Consider the following 13,562-nt stretch of genomic DNA (forward strand, 5'->3'; position numbering starts at 1 on the left):
CCGCCTCCCAGGTTCAAGCGACTCTCCTGCCTCAGCCTCCCGAGTAGCTGGGATTACAGGCGCCCACCACCACGCCCGGCTGATTTTTGTATTTTTAGTGGAGATGGGGTTTCACCATGTTGGCCAGGCTGGTCTCAAACTCCTGACCTCAAGTAATCCTGCCCACCTTGGCCTCCCAAAGTGCTGGGATTACAGGCGTGAGCCACCGTGCCCGGCCCACAAAACTTAAAATGAGAAACAGCCCCGAATATAAGAGCCTTTCCTTAGTCTGAGATGTAATTGAGTAACTCTAAGGCCTTCTCTGGGTCAGCCTCACTGTCATCTTCCCTCAAATAGTCCAGCCCCGCTTCTCCCTATCATCAAGTCCTCTCCCCTTCCTTTGTCCCCTCTCACCTTTCCTCTTCCTTGTCCTCATTGTCACCATTGGTAAGCACGACTGAGCACCCAAAGCGTGCCAAGACACTGTAGGAAGCTGGAGGATGGGTGCAGAGCCCATGCTGTAAGCATCTTTGTCTCCCTCTTTCTCTGCCCCAGGCCCGCATGGAGTGGCACAAAGTTCCCAGGCAGAACCAGGCTCAGGAACAGCTGAAGTCCTGGTCTGGCCTTCCTGTGGTTTTCCTAACTCACCAAGTTACAGGTCAGTTAGAGCAGCAGCGCTTCTGACCTCGGTGAGGAGTTGGAAGGATCTGGACGGGAAGTCAGAGCCTGGGTAACAGTCCTGGCTCTGCCACCCACTAGATGTGTAACCCCAAGTCAGCTGATTCCTCTCCAGGTGCCTCGGCTTCCACATCTGTCGTATGACCCGTGATCTCTGGGAAGCCACACAGCTCAAGGTCTTGGGGGTAAGACACCTGATATAGCCCCGACCCTCTCAGGCCACGATGGTGCCGATAGTCCCATGGTGTCAGCTCATGGGACATCTGCAGAGACTGGCCATTGTGGCTCCCTCCTGACTCTGCATTCATGGGGAGTCCGCTGCCCAGAGCCCATATTAGGAGCCCTGGGGGAGGACTCATCCTGCCTGCTTTGCCATTTCCTCAGCCTGACTGGCAAGCAGCCTTTTTCCTCCCAGCCTCTACCCCGCCTACCGTGTTTCATGGCAGCATGGAATGGTAATGTTTGGACTTTGCCATTCAAAGGATTTGAAGGATATTTTTATCTTTCAAGAAGATTTGAATCAAAACAGTGAATCCAAATTATACAAATACTGATTAATTTTTAGATAATTTTCCAGAATGAATTTCACAAAGCCAACAATTAATTACTTGATCAATGTTCTTTGTAGCACACAGTTTTCTTTTTTATTTTAATGAGCTTCCTTTAATGCAGTTTTTGAAACTATTACTTTATTTATTTATTCATTTATTGTTGAGATGGAGTCTCACTCCGTCACCCAGGCTGGAGTGCAGTGGCACAATCTTGACTCACTGCAACCTCGGCCTCCCAGGTTCAAGCAAGTCTCCTGTCTCAGCCTCCCAAGTAACTGGTGTCTGGCTAATTTTTGTATTTTTAGTAGAGACAAGGTTTCACCATATTGGTCAGGCTGGTCTCAAACTCCTGACCTCAGGTGATCCACCTGCCTCGGCCTCCCAAAGTGCTGGGATTACAGGCGTGAGTCGCCATGCCGGGACTGAAACTATTACTTTAATATCCTGCTGTAATGGTTCCACTAACATTCTCTGTTCTTTGGGTTTTGGTTTTTGTTTTTGAGACAGGGTCTTGCTGTGTCACCCAGGCTGGAGTGCAGTGGCACGATCTCAGGGATCTCAGGTCACTGCAGCCTCGACCTCCCAGGCTCAAGCTATCCTCCCACCTCAGCCTTCTGAGTAGCTGGGACTACAGGCAAGCGCCAGCACTCCCGGCTAATTTTTGTATTTTTTGTAGAGATGGGGTCTCACCGTGTTGCCCAAGCTGGTCTGGAACTCCTGGGCTCTAGCGATCTGCCCGTCTTTGCCACCCAAAGTGCTGGGATTACAGGCGTGAGCCACCACACCCGGCTCATCTTCTGTTCTGCTGTGATGTGAAGTGCTGAGAAGTTCAGGTGTGTGCACCTAGGTCAGTCTTGCCTGGGGACCTCCCAGAGTTCGGATCTCTGGCTTGGGAGCCTCACCTTCTCCCTAACGTGGAAAGGGAACCTGCATGTGAAGAACATGATTCTGAGCCAGGCTCTGAGCTCAAACCTGGGTCTGCCTCCCTTGTCTGTGTGATTTTGCGCCACTTGCTAAGTCCCCTGAGCCTCATCTTTCTCACCTCTAAAATGGGAATAATAATATTACCTACCTGCTTACTCAGGAGAGCTGTTTGTATTATGTAAGTATACTTGATTGTTGCGACAAACACAGTAACATTGAATAATCACTTGTGTGAAACTTCTATTCCCAGCACGTCATGGGAGCCCCGGAAGCGTCACTTACCCTGTTCCTGTCGGCGTCGTCATCATTTAAGAATCAAGCCCCGTTTTCCTCTTCTGACCACTGGGTGGCACCGCAGAGTTGGTTCTGTGATGACGGCGGGTCTCGAAGGCGGCCTTTGGGTTTGGGTGAACGGTATGATAATGCTGCTTTGTCGTAGGTCAAAAACAGCAAATTATCTGCAATTTCATATGGTTCTACCTAATACTTGCGGTGTCCCTGCCCCGCGCTGTTTCCCTTCGGCTTCATCTCAGCGAATCACGAACACATTCCACGGACTCACCTCCTTGGAAGCCTTTTGGATTCTCTGCGCAGCCCAAGCTGCCCGGGATCTGGGAGGCCAGGCTGTGTCTAGGGCCCAGGAGCCCGCCCGGACTTGCCACTGGAGACCTGGGGCCAAGGGCCCATCCGAGCTGGGAAGAGAGGGCTAGAAAGAGAGCGTTAGAATTGAGGGGCTGGGTGCGGAGGCTCACGCCTATCATCCCAGCACTTTGGGAGGCCGAGGGAGGTGGATCACCTGAGGTCAGGAATTCAAGAGCAGCCTGGCCAACATGGTGAAACCCCGTCTCTACAAAAATTCAACAATTAGCCGGGCATGATGGCGTGCACGTGTAGTCCCAGCTACTCGGGAGGCTGAGGCAGGAGAATCGCTTGAACCCGGGAGGCGGAGGTTGCAGTGAACCCAGATTGCACCATTGCACTACAGCCTGGGCGACAGAGTGAGACTCTGTCTCAAAAAAAAAAAAAAAAAAAGAAAAAAAAAAGAATTGAGGTCAGAGGGGGCAATCACAGGAGTTTGATTTGTAGAAGCAGAAGGCTCCCATTTTGTATTTGCTGAGCCCAGGAAGCATTTCCCAAGAAACTCAAAAGACTCGCCATGCCCCGCTGACCCTGACCTTCTGCTCCTTGTGTCTCCTTTCTCAGGAGCGCAGGGCTGGCTTTGGGCCCCCAGCATTGTGAAAGAAGTTGAGAAACATTAGAAAGATCTCAGATCATTCCCAGAATTGCCGAGTGAGTCTAATCGTGGTGTTGAGTCACCTGGAGGCTGGAGGGGGCCCCAAGCCCTACAGCTCCGGGCCTGAGGCGGGTCCTCAGACAGTCCCTGGGCTGAACTGAAGCTAAGCAAAGCTCTGCGTTCGCAGGGAGGTCCCCGTGGGCGCTCTGCCTGTGTCTTTCTAGCCAAAAGGTCCCAGGGTTTTCCATGTGTGGAGGAACTTGGTGTACCAAAAACACAGGAGCACTTCATGAGCAGCTTTTTCTTATTTGTGCATTTATTTAACATTCTCTTCAGAGATAAGGGCACATATAAGTTTCGTTGTTTTTATGAATTTAAGGAGATTTTCTTTTCTTTTCTTTTTGAGACGGAGTCTCACTCTGTTGCCCAGGCTGGAGTGCAGTGGCACAGTCTTGGCTCACTGCAACTTCTTCCTCCGTGGTTTAAGCGATTCTCCTGCCTCAGCCTCCCGAGTAGCTGGGATTACAGGAATGCACCACTGCGCCCAACTAATTTTTGTATTTTTAGTAGAGACGGGTTTCACCACGTTGGCCAGGCTGGTCTTGAACTTCTGGCCTCAAGTGATACGCCTGACTCGTGCTGGGATTGCACGTGTGAGCCACCGTGCCAGACCTAAGGAGATTTTTTTCTAAAAAGGTTACCTTCCAGAAATTTAAGAATGGTTTAATATTATGAAATCTATCAATGTGATTGATCATATTAATATTTAGCATATAAAAGAGAAAAATGATGTGATAATCCCCACAGATACTGAAAAATTCAACAGTTTATTTTCGGTAAACACTCTTAATAAAATAGGAACAGGTATATTTTCTTAATATGAAACAATATACTTATCTCAGTATAAAAGCCAGCATCATACTTAATGGGGACACAATAAAAGTTCTCCCAAACTTGAAGTCAAGAACAAAAGAGGTTTATCCATTTTTACAGCTATTACTTAACATTTTTCTGGATGTGTTAGCCAATATAATTTGACAAGAGGTAGAATATAGAGATAGAGAAATCAGAATGGAGGAAAAATTATTATTTTCAGATCAAAATAACTGTATACTTGGAAAACACAAAGGATTTTATTCAGAAATTACACACCAAATGCTGGTGAGGATGAAAAGCAATAGGAAGGGCCATTCATTGTTGGTGGGAATGCAAAATGGTATACAGCCAGTTTGGAAGAGAGTTGGCAGTTCCTTACAAAACTAAACATGCTCTTACCACACAATCCAGCAGTTGAGCTCCTTGATATTTATCCAAATGAACTGAAAACTCAGGTCTGCACAAAAGCCTGTACATGAGGCCAGGCGTGGTGGCTCACGCCTGTAATCCCAGCACTTTGGGAGGCCAAGGCAGGTGGATCACGAGGTCAGGAGATCAAGACCATCCTGGCTAACACGGTGAAACCCCATCTCTACTAAAAATACAAAAAATTAGCCGGGCGTGGTGGCAGGCGCCTGTAGTCCCAGCTACTCGGGAGGCTGAGGCAGGAGAATGGCGTGAACCTGGGAGGCGGAGCTTGTGGTGAGCCAAGATTGCGCCACTGCACTCCAGCCTGGGTGACAGAGTGAAACTCTGTCTCAAAAAAGAAAGCCTGTACATGAATGTTTACAGCAACTTTAACCACAATTGCCAAAACTTGGTAGCAACCAAGCTGTTCTTGAACAGGTGAATGCATGAACTCTGGTACACTCACACTGTGGAATATTACTCAGCACTAAAAAGAAATAAGCTGTCAAGCTGTGAAAAGACATAGAGGAATCTTAAACACGTATTACTAAAGTGAAAAAAGCCCATCTGAAAAGGTTATATACTATGTGATTCCAACTATATGACATTCTGGAAAAAGCAAAACCATGGAGACATTAAAAAGATCAGTGGTTGTCAGGGGTTGCAAGAGAGAGGATGAATAGGTAGGGCCCACAGGATTTTCGGAGAAGTGAAACTATCCTATATGATACCACAGTGGTAGATGTCAGGACACGTCTCAACCCATAGAACGGGCAACACCAAGAGTAAACCCTAACGTGAACTGTGGACTTTGGTTGACAACGACGTGTCAACATAGGTTCATCGGCCGTAACAAATGTACCACTCTGGTGCAGGATGGTGGGGGAGGTGGCATGTGTGGCGAGGGTTTGGGGGCATGTGGGAAATCTCTGTACTTTCCACGTAGTTTTGCTGTGAACCTAAAGTTGCTCTAAAAAAATAAAATCTAGCCGGGCCCGGTGGCTCATGCTTCTAATCCCAACACTTTGGGAGGCCGAGGTGGGTGGGTTGCTTGAGGTCAGGAGTTCGTAACCAGCCTGGCCAACGTGGTGAAACCCCGTCTTTACTAAAAATACAAAAATTAGCCAGGCGTGGTGGCAGGTGCCTGTAATCCCAGCTACTCAGGAGGCTGAGGCAGGAGAATCGCTTGAACCCGGGAGGTGGAGACTGCAGTGGGCCGAGATCGCACCACTGCACTCCAGCCTGGCAGCAGAGCGAGACTCCATCTCGAAATAAAAATAAAAATAAAAAAAAAAATAAATAAAATCTATTAAGAAAGCGTTACAATAATTCAGTAAAATTAAATTCAGTAAATTTACTGAATAATTCTGTAAAGTGTCTAGTTTGATATTAATATTCAGAAACTATAGACTTCACATAAGTAAAGAACAACTAGTTATTAATAGAAAAACTAATGGAAGAAAGTTCATTTAAGTCCATTTACAAAAACAACAACAACAAAAGCAACAATGATGACACAAAATGAAACAATTTGGAACAAACTTAATGAGATACATAAAACATATTTATGAATTAAACTTTCAAATTCTAAGAGATACAAAAGATAATTTAAATATATAGAAAGACATATCACATGCTAATTTTTATTTATATATATATATTTTAGAAACAGGATCTTGCTCCGTTGCCCAGGCTGGAGTGCACTGGCACAATCTTGACTCTCTGCAGCCTCGGCCTCCTGGGCTCAAGTGATCCCCCTACCTCAGTCTCCTGAGTAGCTGGGGCTACAGGTGCACACCACAATGTCTGGCTATTTTTTTAATTTTTTTTTCGTGGAGATGGGGTTTTGCCATGTTTCAGCCGAGGCTGGTCTCAAACTCCTGTGCTCAAGCGATCCACCCACCTTGGCCTCCCAAAGTGCCAGGATTGCAGGCATGAGCCACCATGCCCAGCTGAAATACCATTTTCAACTCTTGGTTTAGTAAAAATCACACTATCAGAGAGATGGGGAAATGGGTACTTTCTTATTTTGCTGGTGACTATAAACTGGTAAAGCCTCTGAGTAGAGCAATTTGATGATATCTCTAAATACAATTACTATAATTTTTAAAGACAATAATGTTAGAATTTAGATACATTATTTCCATTTACTCAGCATTCTCTCTTTTATCCTGTATCTTAGATTGCTCTTCTGAGATCAATTTTTTTCTTTCATTAGTTCAACTTTCTTGATGACAAACTTCCCATTTTTTCCACCCTCAATCTTGAAAGATAGTCTTGCAGGGTTCATCATTCTAGGTTGACAGTTATTTTCTGTCAAGATTTGCAAGACTGTATTCACTATCTTCTGACTTCTGTTGTGTCTGCTGAGAAGTTGGCTGTCTTTCTAACTGTTAGTCTTTGTGGGTGACTTGCCCTTTCACTCTGGTTGTCTTTAAGATCTTACCTTTGTCTTTTGCATTTTCATTTTCACTGAGATGTGTCTAGGTAAGGATTTATTTTTACTTATCCTGCTTGGGATGCATTTTTGTTCCTAGACTTCTGATATGTTTTTCACGAGTTCTGAAGATGTCATGGCCATTATCTCTGTGAATATTTTATTTCCCTCATCCTCTCTGTTCTACATTTTTGAGGACCTGGCTACACATACATGTGCATCTTCACACACACACATCCTCACTTGTGCTTCCTTTATGTTTTTCTTCTATTTGTCTTTCAGGGTTGCAACTTTGGTAGCTTGTTAACTCCCAATTCCCTAACTGGTATTTTAAGATTTGTATGTTTCATTTCAAAAGTTTTTAAAAGCTATCTGTTCATTCCTGATAATCTCTTGTTGCCTGCTCATACATACATGCATACATGTACTTTTTAAACATAGATGTATCTTAAAATTTTTATTTGGAAATAACTTTAGATTTGTGGGAGAATTGTAAAGGTAGTATGGGTAGTACAGATTTCTTTCATGTTAAAATCTTATGTATCCACAATATATTTACCAAAACTAAGAAATTAACATTGATATAACATTACTAACTGAACTGAAGACTTTATTTTGATTTCTCCAGTTTTTTCACGAATGCCCAATTCTGTTCCAGAACCCCAGCCAGGATACTGTGATGTTCTCAGTCACCATGACTCCTAAGAGCCTTCTCTTCAGTGGTGCATTTCACAGGGTTCTAAAACACACTTTCAAACCAGCAGAAGGAAAGGGAAAAAAGTTAACAAAACATATGGTAAATAGGATATATAAAATAAGATACAAATAAGTCATAAAGTAACAGTATTAATAATAACTATAAATAAAATGTCAGTAGCTAAATAAAAAGGCAGAAAATATCTAGGCAGAAACTCTTAGTCTTGATACTGAGAACTGTGAGGAATATACTTAAAAGGATAGAGAAAGACTGAAAAGAAACAGACAGATAAATGATATAGCAGGTAAATATGAACCAAGAAAGAGTAGTGATATTAACAGCTAAAAAATATAATTGAAGGTAAAACCATCATATTATCAAAGAGAGATATGGCGTATGATAAAATGCACAAACACACACACACGCACACACATGCAAAACAATAGTCTTGAAAAAACTCTGAAGCAACAACTGGCAGAACTGTAGGAAGAAACAGCCCAACAATTGTAGTTGGAGATCTTAAGGAAGCCACCTTCTCAGGAAGAGATAGTTCAATAGAAAAAGCAAGCGAAGGCATAGATGATTAGATTAATTTAGTTCATACCTTAAGCGTAAAGGTGGATCGGGGACGGGCGCGTTGGCTCACGCCTGTAATCCCAACACTTTGGGAGGCTGAGGCGGGTGGATCACCTGAGGTCAGAAGTTTGAGAACAGCCTGGCCAACATGGAGAAACCCCGCCTCTACTAAAAATAACAAAAAATTAGCCGGGCATGGGGGTGGGCGCCTGTAATCCCAGCTACTCAGGAGGCTGAGGCACGAGAATCGCTTGAGCACAGGAGGCAGAGGTTGCAGTGAGCCGAGATGGCGCCACTGCACTCCAGCCTGGGCCACAGAGTGGTACCTGTTTGTCTATCTCCCAGATATGGAAGCCAGGATGGAATCCTCTATGAATTAGAAACACATACTAAAGTATGAATGGTTTTTAAAACGTAGTGTTAAGTGAACAATAGAGAAAGAGAATGCAATTTATTAGCACAGGACAGGGTATGTTAAAGACACACACACACAAACATGCGTTTAACAACGATGCAAGGATACACATCAGACACATTGCAATGGATGGCCGTGGTGGGGTGAGGGGGAGGTGGGGACAGGAATTGGGCCCAGAGATGAAGTGGGGAAGAGGAATGAAACAGGAGAAGGGCCTTGAGGCTGGTGCTGGCAATAAACTCTGAACTGAGGTGGATGATGAGCCCAGCCCTGTACACACCTGCCAGTTACAGACATGATTACAGTCTTTCCTATCAGCAGAAAGGCCTGTGCGTGTGACCGTAGGTGTCATGTGGCCAGCAGGCAGCAGCTTCTCCCTAGAAAATCACAAGCTGGGGCCCGAAGACAGGTCTGGAGGCAGGGGCTGCACCTTCCTGCCAGGAGCGCGGTGTCAGTGGCCCTCCCAGCCCAGACAAAGTCCCCTCAAAGCTGGCCTCTCTGTCTTGGGGGAAGCACGGCATACTGGCCACAGCTTAGCTTGAGTTTCTGGATTTCTCAAGCAACAAGCTTGAAATCCCCAAGAGCAAAGTTCTCCAGGCTGGTCCCAAGGCTGGGTGATGTTTGTCTTTCCAGCTCCCTTTCCCATCTTGCCTCCTGTTCCCAGAGGAACATCTGTGTTGGGAGCAAGCGAAGCACAGGGATGGGCCACAGGAAATCTCAGAGAGAGACAGTCCCGAATGACAACCTTCAGGGCCTCAAGGAGTTTTTTAAAAATATAAAGTTACCTAAGAACTTGGATAGACATTTCTCCAAAGAAGATATTCAAATGGCCAGTAAGTACATGACAAGACGCTCAACGTCATTAATCATTAAGGAAATGCAAATCCAAACCACAACGAAATACCACTTCACACCCATTAGGATGACTATTATAAAAAAGAAAATAAATGTTAGTGAGGATGTGAAGAAATGGGAACTCTTGTGCCCTGTTGGTAGGAATGTCAAATGGCGCCACTACTGTGGAAAACAGTATGATGACTCCCCCCAGATTAAACATGGACTTTCCACAGGATGCAGCAATCCCACTTCTGAGTATATAGACAAGGACTTGAAAGCAGGAACTCAAACAGAGATGTGTATACTCATGCCCATAGCAGCACTGAAAAGATGGAAGGAAACCAAGTCCCCACTGACAGATGAATGCATAAACAAAATCTATATATTATATACATAGGAATATTATATATTACCTGTTTATATAATCTATAATATTTTAACCCTGTATAATATTCCTATATATAATATGTAGAAATATTTATATAGTATATAAAATATTATTTATATATTATTTATGTTATACATAATTATATATTATACAACATATTATATATTATATATCTACATATAATATATATAGGAATATTATACAGCCTTAAAAAGGAAGGAATTTTTTTTTTTTTTTTTTTAGAAACTGATGTTTATTTTCCATCAACCTTATTTCCATGTTGCGTAAGAGCCTGTGCGAGAACAGCTTAGGACCATTCAGTGGTTGCTCCTACCCCTTCAGTGGCCTGAGCAGTGGGAGCTGCAAACCAGTCTTCCATGGCAGGCTGAGCACTCCAGTCTTCAGTAGGGAGCTGCTGAATAGGCACAGAGGGCACCTGCACGCCGTCAGGCCAGTCTGCAACCTCAGGCTGAGTAGCAGTGAACTCAGGAGCTGGAGCAGTCCATTCACCCTGAAATTCCTCCTTGGTCACAGTGTTTTCAGCAGCAGCCTGCTCTTTTTCAATCTCTTCAGGATCTCTGTAGAAGTAGAGATCAGGCATGACCTCCCAGGGGTGTTCACGGGAAATGCTGCCACGCATGCACAGAGCTTCCCGAGCCAGCGTCCACCACATCAAACCCACTGAGCGAGCTCCCTGGTTGCATGGGATGGCAAAGTCCACAAAGCACAGAGGAGAATCTGTGTTACAGAGCAATGGTGGGTAGGTTAACATAAGATGCCTCCGTGAGAGGCTGCTGGTCAGCCCTGGGGTCAGTAACCACAAGAAGCTGTGGCTTCCAGAAGGCTGCCTGGATCTGGTTAGTGAAGGTTCCAGGAGTGAAGCCGCCAGCGACTGTAGTGGCTCCGGTGGCAGCAGCAAACTTCAGCACAGCCCTCTGGCCAGTATTCCTGGAGGATATAACACTGACAGCAGCAGCGTTTTCAATGGCAACAATGGCACGAGCTGCCAGCAGAAGCTTCTTCCAGGTCCTCGTCAGATTTATGATGTGGATGCCATCACTTTTCCTTTTATAGATGTACTGTTCCACCTGGAAGTCAAGATTGCTGCCACCTAACTGGGTTCCTGCTGCAAGGAACTTAAGGACATGCTCTTTCTTCATTTGCAGGACATCAAGGGCTCAGGACACTGTGAAAATTTCCCTTTAAATTACGATGCGAATCCAGAACAATGCCGGATGGAACCCTCTGCAGGTAGCATGGAAAGGCAAAAGGAAGGAAATTCTGATACATGCTACAACGTAGATGAAACTTGAAGGCTGAGTTTCAAGGAGAATAACCAGGCACTAAAGGACAAATACAGTATGTATATCCCACTTAATATGAAGTGCCTAAAATGATCAAGTTCATAAAGGCAGGAAGTAGAATGGTGGTTGCCAGGCGCTGAGGGGCTGGGGAAATGGGGAGTTTGTGTTTAATGGGTCAGAGTTTCAGTTGGGGATAAAAGGGTTCTGGAGATGGGTGGTGGGTGATGGCTGCACAACAGTGTCAGTGCCACAGAACTGTACACTTACAATGGTGAAAATGGTGTATTTTGTCACAATTTTTAAAAGTTGCCTAAGAAGAGACTAAGCAAAGCAGATGCATTTCAAAGCAGTCCCCACCCCTCTCCTTGGTGAAGTCTCAGAAGGAACCTGAAGTTGGAGTGGAAAGAAAGGAAGCCTGGCTGTTAATAAGTTCTTAGCCTCTGATGGAAATGAAACAGGAATAGAGTGAGGCCTCACGCGTTTGGAGTCCTGAGACTCTCCTGGGTGAGGGCAGATCCTGTTGTCCTCTGCTGAGCAGGATCCACCTCCTGCGTCTTTCTGCAGGGGGCCAGGCCTGGAAACGGGGGTGTACATGCTTGCCCTTGTGTACACACATCCGTCACATCCACATGGGGGCCTGCCTGTGTGTTTAGAATATGTTGCACCATTCTCCGTGCCTTAGTATCTGGGGCAGGTGGCCCTATTTTTCCCTACAAGTCACTCCTTCCTAGCCATACCCATGCTCTGCTGCAGGGCGAAAGAGCCTTCAGCCAGGAGGGCTAATGGCAGGGCAGGTCTTTAGGCAGAACAGCTCTCTGCTCTAGGTCACCCCCAGCAAGAGGAGGACGGGACCTCACACCCTGATGAAGGCTCAGATGAGCAGCCACTGCAGGCTGAAAAGTTTTGCTGTGGAATTCTGTCCTCTCAAAGATAAGCACAGTCCCCAGCCTGCCTCCAGCACTGGCGTGGCCAGCACTTTTGTTATCAGTGATGAGCCCTGCTCTGACAAACGCTGACCAGCCTCCTGCTCCTGGGGGCCAACTGGCCGGTGTCCTTGAGATGATTGTGGAGAACTGCAGCAGACGCGATAAAGGCAATTGCACCTGGACTTTGGTTCCAATGTCCTGGAGACTGCAGGCAGGCGGTCCTGTCAGGCTTGTGGCAGCACAGGCTTCCCGGCCTGGCCTGGTGGAGACTCGCCACCACCACCCTCTGGGGCTGACTTTGCCTGTGTTCAAATCCCAGCAAGTTCCTCAGTTCCTCACTCTCACAGCCTCATTTCCCAGTCCTGTAGAATGGGGATAATTCTAATAGCTCCCCTGCGGGGAGCTGGGAGGGAGAAGAGGAGGCCACACCTAAAGTGGGTAATTGATTGTCAAAATGTAACATTCCTGGGAAATGCTGGGGCCATTTGGCTTCCTTTCCAGCCCCCGATGGGTGGTCTGGGTTCTAGGAACCAGCAACAGCTGGAGCTGGAGAGGCAGGAAAGGAGGAGAGAAAGTAGAGTGAGAGAGTTGGGGTCGGGCATGAGCACGCCCCGGTGGCACTAAGCCTGGTGCCCAGAGCCTGGTATTGGGAAAGCCAGCTTCTTCTCCCTCCCACATGTACCAAAACTAGCACCAGAGAGAACTCTGAGCCCGTCTAGCTACGGGTGAGACTCATCGATACCTGCTCTTTCACCTCTTCACCAGGGGAAGTTAAGCGGAGGGTCAGGGCACGCCTCGGGGCTGGGGTAGTGCTGCCTGATGGTTTGATCTCTCTGGGTTGGCACGTCACCTGGACATCATCTTCATCATCTTCATATTAGCACTGGTGAGGGCAGGGAACAAGGGTTGTGGGGGAGGGGGGCAGAGAGCCTACGGGGTGTTCTGTGCCCAGCCCCGACCAACAGAACAATCACAAGCTGCTATGGGTTGAGTGGTGTCCCTCCCAGATTCCTGTGTTGAAGTTCTAACCCCCACCCACTGCCTCAAAATGGGACATTATTTGAAAATAGGGTTGAGATGTCATTAGTTAAGATGAGGTCATTAGGATGGGCCTTAATCCAGTATGACTGATGTCCTCCTAAAAGGGGGGAATTTGGGCACAGACGCACGAAGAGTGCCGTGTGAAGACAGAGGCTGAGTGTGGGTGGTGCCTCTGCAGGCCAAGGAACCAGCCCTGCTGACATCTTAGTGTCAGACGCCTGGCCTCCGGGACTGTGAGACGATACACTTGCCGCGTAAGCCACTCAGGTTGTGGCAGCTTGTTACAGCAGC

General features: G+C 46.3%; 1 pseudogene; it reads right to left on the reverse strand.

Annotated features, from left to right (window-relative positions):
* Positions 1-6,163: 6,163 nt before the first annotated feature.
* LOC103783262 (small ribosomal subunit protein uS2B-like) lies at positions 6,164-11,160 on the reverse strand (annotated as a pseudogene).
* Between the last annotated feature and the right edge of the window lie 2,402 nt (positions 11,161-13,562).

This window comes from Pan paniscus, chromosome 2 (genome assembly GCF_029289425.2).
Source record: "Pan paniscus chromosome 2, NHGRI_mPanPan1-v2.0_pri, whole genome shotgun sequence".
Lineage (NCBI taxonomy): Eukaryota > Metazoa > Chordata > Mammalia > Primates > Hominidae > Pan > Pan paniscus.